Here is an 8,527-nt window from a genome sequence, read left to right on the forward strand (position 1 = left end):
CACACACACACACACACACACACACACACACACACACACACACACACACACACACACACACACGGGAGAGAGAGAGCTAGAGAGAGGAGGAAATAACGGCAGACAGTGGGCAACATGAGCTTTAGAAGAGAGAACGAAAGAACCTTTGTAAGAATAAACGCATGTTGGTGCTGAAACTTTCACAATCTCTGTGAATTTAAGTAATTCAAGCAAATATAAACGCAACAAGAATCAACGAATACCTGCAAAAAAGGTCCAATCAAAAAAGCAAGAATAGAAAATACGTAATTAAAAATAATTATTACATAAATAAGTGCATTCATTAATATTTTTTTTAAATCACATTGCTTAAAGTTAAGAAACCAATAATTTTATTTATATAACATAAAGCGATCATCTCGGAATTGTGATTTATGTCAAAAAATCGTCATCTGATATTTCGTCAGCAGGTGGGAGGGACATGCTTGTTGTCCTTTTGCTTGGTAGAAACAGAAATGTATTAACGAGGAAGAAAATATTTCCTCGTTTATCTGTTTTTGGGTTTCAAACATTTTTAAAGGCATTTTCTTTGTGAGATATAAAACCTGTTGCCTGCTCTCTCCCACACTTTGTTTGGTCTTGTTTGTCTGCTTTTCTCTCTTCTCTCTCCTCTGCTCATTTGGATTTTCTTATTATCAGAATTTTTCTGTGAGATTTATTTATGGACATTAAACAAGTGGTCAGAAAATAACTGGTACACTGTGAGCACTGAGCATCTGTGTCTCTGATGATAATTCCAAATGTATTGTATACTTTGCTATTTCCACACTGGTACTTTTGTTTTGAAAGGAAGCTGAAGGGAAGTAAGGAGCTGTGATTCCTCCTGCGTTGACTGTGCGGAGCTGTAGACTCTGCGTCACCGCCACAATTTAACTTCTGTCCATAATTAGAGAAACTAGATCTGGGCTACAGGCCAACTCTCACTGAACATAAAGAAACTGAACAGCTCCTCACAAATCTGTGTGTGTGTGTGTGTGTGTGTGTGTGTGTGTGTGTGTGTGTGTGTGTGTGTGTGTGTGTGTGTGTGTGGTTTTCTCGGTAAGCTTGAGATCATCTGAACTCTCCGTCTGGTTTCCTAAAAACAGCTCCAGTCTTTCTGCAGGTCCTGGAAAAGCCTTGAACACATTTTTAGATCAGATATTCTCATAATGCAAGCTCTGCTCTTTTGCACTCACTTTTATTCCAAGGCCAGTATAAAGTCAGACAACTGAGGCTTGTATCAAACGAAGCAGAGCTGAAATATATGGTTAGTGGTGACAATGTGCTGCTTTTGCTGGTACCTCGCAGTGCCAGTTGCAATTTAGGGGACAAGCCGAGTGCCACAGTGTGTATTTTTGTCTTGTATTTATAGGTTAATATAGGCTTAAGTGTACACTAAGTTTCAGTGGATGTAGCTCCAACCAATCACATCTTCTGTATCATCCTTTTTTCAGTTGGTTAACATCTTGATTTGATGAAATGTCAGCTTGAAATGCTGCAGCTGACCGAAACACACACCCAGACCTACTGCAGGGTAATGAAGGGGGGATTCACGGTCACCTGATCGGCCCTAACCATATGCTTTGTCACAAAGGAAAGTTGAGCCTAATATTAAAAGTATTGGAAGCTGGTTCCACTGAAGAGGGGCCTGGCAGCTGAAGGCTCTGCCTCCAATTCTACTTTTAAGTAGTGCTCTATTGGGGTGATACGGTAAAATGAGGTCTTTCAGAAAAGATGGGGCCTGATTCTATTCAAAACCTCGTTTTCTGGATTTAACACGGAGTCACTCAAGAGAAGTCAGTATGGGTGAAGTGAAGTATATGCTCTCTCTTTCTAGTACCTGCTTTTGTTTCACTTCGGAGACCAAAGGGTTGGAATCACCACCTTTTTTTATTAAACATGGTTTAATGCTGCAGCATTTTGGATCAGCTGAAGGATTTTCAGGGAGTTTTTAGGACTTCCTGATAATAATGAATTACAGTCGTCCAGCCTGGAAGTAATAAATGCATGAACTAGTGTTTCAGCTGGTTTGGAACTGGGGATTGGGCCTCGAGGACCTCCATCTCTGACTGATTCAAAGAGCGTTGAACCTGTACGACCCCTCCTGTGGGTGGCGGGCCCACATAGCTTTTTCAGGCTAAGGCCGGGGTGAAAAGCTCCAGCAGTCTACAAACTTTCTGTGTGACTAACTAAAGATGTGTTTCAGGTTTCAAACATTTTCAACCTCCTCAACAACAACTACAACCTGCTAAAGGAGAGCAATGATGGTCGAGGTGTTATAGGCAACATTCCTGTAATAAATCTGAATGAAATAAAATAATACTTTGTAATTGTACTGACTTTCACTGACAGTGGTTCCTAATATTGTGTCCCCGTCTTTGACTTACCTGTGACAACAGAATAACCTGAGGAACACGTGAACATGAAGTGGAGAACTTTCTGTTGAGCTTCACTCATCACACAGAGGTGGTCAGCTGCTGTGTAAAAATGGACTTTTTGGACAAGCAGTTTGTTTTTGTAGAGGAACCGAAAGCAGCTTTCAGGCACCAGCTTTTCTAAAATTGGTCGAGTCTCGCCGTCGGCTCGAGCTCTGTTTGTTTTCCGAGCTCAGAGTCTGTTCAGCAGCAAGCGCTGAGGGTTGCTGTAACAGCAGATGTGTTTTGCGTCAGCACAGAGTTTTTTATGGCTTCTGGACCTCAGACATTCATTCGCTCGGGCCTCTCTGCACCTGATGGTGAAACACAAAGCTGCTGGGAGCTCTCGTGTGAGCCTCCGGCCCACGCTGGAGACATCAGCTGTAGTAAACAGACATGTTGTGTTTATGTCTGATGACAGATCAGATTTGTTCTCCTCTTTGTTACATCGTGGCGTGCTGGGATTCGAGGCAGCAGACTGAGGGACCAGGCACTGTTGCATTATGGGAATGTTACATAACAGCAGCAGGACTGCGGCTGACTCATGGATTTATGGGCTGCGGATCTCTCCTTAAACAATTTGGGGATCCGACACAGATCTGGAAAATGAACTAAAGAGAGGGGAGATGAAAACATAAAGAGTGAATGAATGAGTGAGCAGTCAGCTGAAGGACTGCTTGCTTTTTTCAGCACAAACATGTGTGTTTATTCTCGCAAAGGTTATTAAACGAGACCTTTCTGGCCTTTCCTTATGTTCTGTTATATGTAGACTATTACATTAATGGAGCCTGATATCAAAACATAGCTGAAGTTTCAAGCAATTAGGTCACTGCATACACAAATAATCCCTGAGAGCCAAACCCGGGCTGCAGCCTGCTTTAAACATTCACTTTAACATCCCTGATATGGGGATCTCAGGTAACCAGTTTCTGTCTCTGAGCAGATGTGGACTGGATGGCAAAGAGGAAACTGTACAGTTTTTTAAAACCACCTAATGCGAACCAGCGAGTATCCAAAAAGTAAAAATGTTGCAAGAAGCTTGATTATAGGTTATTAGTTTGATTATACGTAGTTATTAAAGGTTTATCTTGCTGCCAGAATCAGTTTAAAGATCAGTTATAAGACTGTCCTGTGTTGGATGGGGCCCTCATCTTTTTAATGGGCTTTGGTTGTTTTTATCTTCTTTATTTGAACAGATACGAGCATTCAGAAACTCTTGAGTGGTCATTCCCAGCTTCTTCAGTTTATTATCAGCACTGTTGATGTGCAGGGAATGGTTGTCCGTCTTATCCAATGGGACACTCTGGCAGCCTGGCCTGGATGTACCCTCCTGCCTTTCGCCCTATGCTAGCTAGGATTGGCTCCATCCATGATCAGGTCAAACACATCTTTAAGCTCAGTTTTGAAACTCACTACAACCCATGGACTCGCGGTGGTCCAGTACGTATTTGGGTGCTAGTTGGGCTGACTCATATTTTAGAGAGGACACTGAGCTTAGAATCAGGACTTGTTCAGAGTGAGTAAACAAAACCAAAGAGCAGCATAATCATGACTTCTATTGAGAACAACTTCAGCCTCATCCTCCATCTTTGCTGTGCTAATGTGTTTATATTAGCCAAACCATACCTAGCTACCAGGTATGGTACCAGGTATGGTAGCTAGATATGTTACTCGTATTTAGATCTTCATCTTGGTTTGTGTTCAAATTTCTAGCAGAGCTGTATGGTTCGCTTCTTTAGAAAGGCTTCGGACTGTCATACTATCATCTTTAGATGGAAGCTAGCTGGCTAAAGTCTTGCTAGCTTCTGACTCAACTAAATACTGTAAAATCATTATTTCACAGATACCAGTGTGTTAAACTTCATTGTAACAGCTACACTGATAATTTTATTGGAAATGAAAGAATCTGGGGACACTTTTAACTCCTAACATTTGGGTCTCAGAATTGCTAATGACACGAGCACAGCCAGGGATCAACGCTGGGCAAAGTGATAGGCGATAGCTCACCAATCAATTTCTGTAATTTCCCCACTGATGCATTAAGTTAATAGAGAGACAGATATAAATTCAATCCGCCGAGTTGTACGTTCATGTTGGACCTGCTCATATAACCAACTCTTGCAACACAGATGTGTCTGGGTGTGCACAGGCACACAAGCTAATACCCAGATTTCCACAGGCTTTGAAGTTAGAGAGAGAGAGAGAGAGAGAGAGTGTGTGTGTGTGTGTGTGTGTGTGTGTGTGTGTGTGTAGCAGCTACGCTGATCCACCACAATCATCACGAAATGAAAGAAAATAGGAGGAGGACATTTCTAAGTGTGACTGTGAAAACTCAGCTTTGTGTGGGGAGGGGATGGAGGAGAGTGGAGGAGACAGGTTTGATATAACACAACTATAGGTCTACGTCACACAAATGCAGGCAAATGTCTCGACTGTGTTCAGTAACTACTGAAGCTAAATCGTTGTTTGTCAACATGCAAATGTTTCTTCATCCTGGAAGTGAGAAATAAACTCCCAGCCTGCCTGCGTCTCTGTCAACAGTGTGTTTTTTTTTTCAAATGCACATTTGGGCCACACATTGCAGTTTACGGAGGGCGGATGGTGTTACCGTGACGGTGAGCTCCTCCGCCGCCTGGTGGCAACGCTCCTCTGCGATGTGACACGGGGGTGAAGGGACCAGAGGAATATGAAGCAAACTGCATGAAAAAGATCTTTATTTGTTTATTTGGTGGAGAACTGTAAAATCCAAGTAAATAAAAGGTTTTCCATAATGCGTTGAATTTGAATAAAAACACAGGCAGTGTGTGTGTGTGTGTGTGTGTGCGTGTGTGTGTGCGCGTGTGCGTGCGTGTAAGGACAGCGGGTTGGTCGGTTCATCCTGTCTGATCGCTGTCAGTTTGTGCTGATGTGAGAGCACAGAGGAGCTCAGAGGGGAGAGGCATCTGTTGTCAGGAGGAATATTTGGTTTGATTCATAGCAACGCCTCAAAGTGTGGGACAGAGAGCAGGAGCAACATCTGGGAGAGCGAGAGGAGCAGAATCCTCAGCTTCAGGCCGCTTGGCAGCGACGCGCTCGCACACGCCTTTCCCCCAAAAAACAGAGAGGAGAGGGAGAGAGGTTACTGGAGTTCAGAGGAGATTCAGACAGGAGGAGGAAGAGGAGGGTGAGCGGTGCAGCTATTTCCTGCACATGATGATGTTTCTGATCCGGCCCAAACACAAGCGTGTTTCTGAAGAAGGCTGGAAAAATGAAGGAAACTTTAACAAAGGACGAAAGGATCGGAAAAGAAGTTTGGATGTTTAGATTCTTGTCCAAAATGTTTCATGAAATAAAAAAAACAAACAATTTTTTAAATGAAGGATCAAAAGTGCCAAAATCTACCCAACAACAAACAGGCGGTCAGGGAAAAACATCAACAGAGAGCAAATAAATCAATGATTACATTAATGTAGAAGATGATTTTAAAAATGTGATTTGAATTTGCCTCATTTCTGCTTTGGAGACAAATAAGAAGGACGTCGCTGAAGGTACTTTTTATAACCTCTGTGTTTGAAAAATAAACAGCAGATGAGACATTATTATTATTATTATTATTATTATTATTATTATTATTATTATTATTATTATTATTATTATTATTATTATATTCACAAGATTCTCACTGGTAGTCTTAAGAGTTTGAAAACTGAAGACAAAGTTTGTGAGGGTGTTTCACTTTTCAACCAATAGGCTTCTTCAGTTCTTCAGGGTCACGTGACAAGTCTAATGATCAACAGTGGGTGAACGAGCACCTCCACAGGGGCCACTACAGGTTAAATACCTGGGACTCAACGCCTTTTTCTTTTAGAACTGAAGAAGCCTCTTGAATGAGACGTGAAACATCCTCACAAATGTAAAAACAAAAAAAAAATGCTTTTTTTGTTTTTGTTTTTACATTTCAACTTTTCAAGCTCTTAAGATCAGGTTTTACAAATAAAAAAAAGTTTGCTAGTCAGGAAAGTCATTAAGCACACATCCTTATTTACAGTGGAGGCCTGCAAAGGCAACGCCTCTTCAGGAGATGGAGGGAGCGCTAATTTATGCAGCATGGGTTTAACTGTACGACTGCTGGTTGGTTGAAAACAACAAATTGGCTGCTGAAAGTAAAACTGTGGAAAGAAAGTAAATAAATGGGGAACTGATAGTCAGATAAATGATTACAGAAGAAAACTGAAACTGAAATAATTCATAAATAAACAAACAAAGAACAAAGTAATATCTCAGTTTGCTTGCTTTAAAAATTAGATCTTAAAACTGAGACGATGATGCGGTTTGAGTCATTCCTCGTCTGAACACAAGAGGGCGCTGTTTACCCATCAACGCATGGTCTGCATTCATTTCATGCAATTCTTTTAAAATCTCTTCTTATTCTATCAGATGGAACTGCTGAAAAGAGTCAAATGAGGCTGGTTCCTGAGAAAAGATCATATTTTATTAAATATAAATGTCTTTGATGATTTGCGTGAGTTTTCATCCATTCACTGATGTCAGCACAAGCAGAGCTAACCACATGTTCATTCATTTGTTTCGTCAGTTTTGCTAATTTTTCACCTTTAAGATTCGGAGCTAACAACAAAAACTAAATAAAAGAAATGAAAGCAATAAATAAAAGACCAGCATCAGCTGTTAATCAAATCTATTTAAGCCCAGAATTTTCCGGATCAACAGATGTTTTGATGTCACTGCCAGAATACCAGCCAATGAGAGCGCTCTGAATGACCCCGTGCTGCAGGATGCTTTGTGACGCCAAAAGTTGACGTGGAATAGAAAAGATAAAATATTTTGCGTCTGTTATGCTTTTCTCCAGATATTTCACAAGCTTTTCTCTGCAGTTTGGTCATTTGAATTACAAATACTAATGCGGTATTTATTTATTATACAGAATCTCTTTACAGCAACTGTTATGTCAAGGTCATTTTATTATAAGATAAGGACTGTGCAATATTAAGGATCAGATAAGCACACTGGCTACTGTGGAGAGGAAGAAGTCCCTTTTGAGAGGAAGAGATCTTGAGCAGAACTAACCTCAGGAAGGGCGACAATCTGCCAGGTGAGGGGAAAGATTAACTGAGCTCCTCACCCTTTCTCTAACGAACTCATTTGTGGCGCTCATAACCACGATCTCATCCTCCCCACAGCTGGAGGTCATAGCTGAGGGTAGGAACACAGAGCAGACTGGGGCTGCAGATGCTGCACACATCTATCAGTCTGCTGCTCCCTTCTTCCCCGACTTTCAAGTACCCATGGTACTTGAAATCCTCCACTTGGGGCACCAAGTCACTCTGACCCTGGTGTGCCAATTTCACCTTTTTCCCCACTGACTTCAAGATGGCTCATCCCAGCCTCATCACACTTGTGATGAAGGTTAAGACTTTAACTGACTGATCTGTGCTTCTGGCTTTATGTGGGAGGGTGTTTCCAGAAAGGAAAGCTTGTTCATCTAGAGATCAGCCGTTTCAGAGTAGAGCTCGGTCGTTCAGGCTTCTGACTAGGATGCCTGCTGGACACTTGCTAGGTTACATTTTTACAGGTGTGTCCAACCAGGAGAAGCCCCTCAGGCAGACCTAGGGCACACTAGAGAGATTTGACCTCCGACTGGCTTAGAAACACTTCAGTGTCCTGTCAGAAGAGCTGATGAGGTAGCAGAGGAGAGAGAAGTTTGGACATGAGCACTCAGACTGCTGAAGAAAATGGATTTTCCACATGTCACGTCTACCTGACACTGCTTTAACAGGACAGCTCATTTTGTAAAATCTTCCAAAGAATAATCACATAGGCACAGCACTTTTCCCTCCCAGGTTTTCCCCTTTTCATTTTATTTCTGCTGGAGGTTCCAAGTACACAGCTACGTCTGCCTTGTATTCACTGAAACCTGGGACTGAGGAAATTGTGGATTTATTGGTCAGGATTCCTCTTTGTGTTGTCCTTGCAGTGTCTCACTATTGTCCTCACAGATGTATCATCACACATGTGTGTGTGTATTTGTGCACTTTGTTGTCAGTGTCCCAGTCTGGCCCTCAGACTTTTACTGCCTCACATTACCACCTATTTACAGC

The sequence above is a fragment of the Pundamilia nyererei genome, unplaced genomic scaffold (assembly GCF_000239375.1).
Source record: "Pundamilia nyererei isolate P.nyererei 1_Seehausen unplaced genomic scaffold, PunNye1.0 scaffold00133, whole genome shotgun sequence".
In the NCBI taxonomy this organism is placed as follows: Eukaryota; Metazoa; Chordata; class Actinopteri; order Cichliformes; family Cichlidae; genus Pundamilia; species Pundamilia nyererei.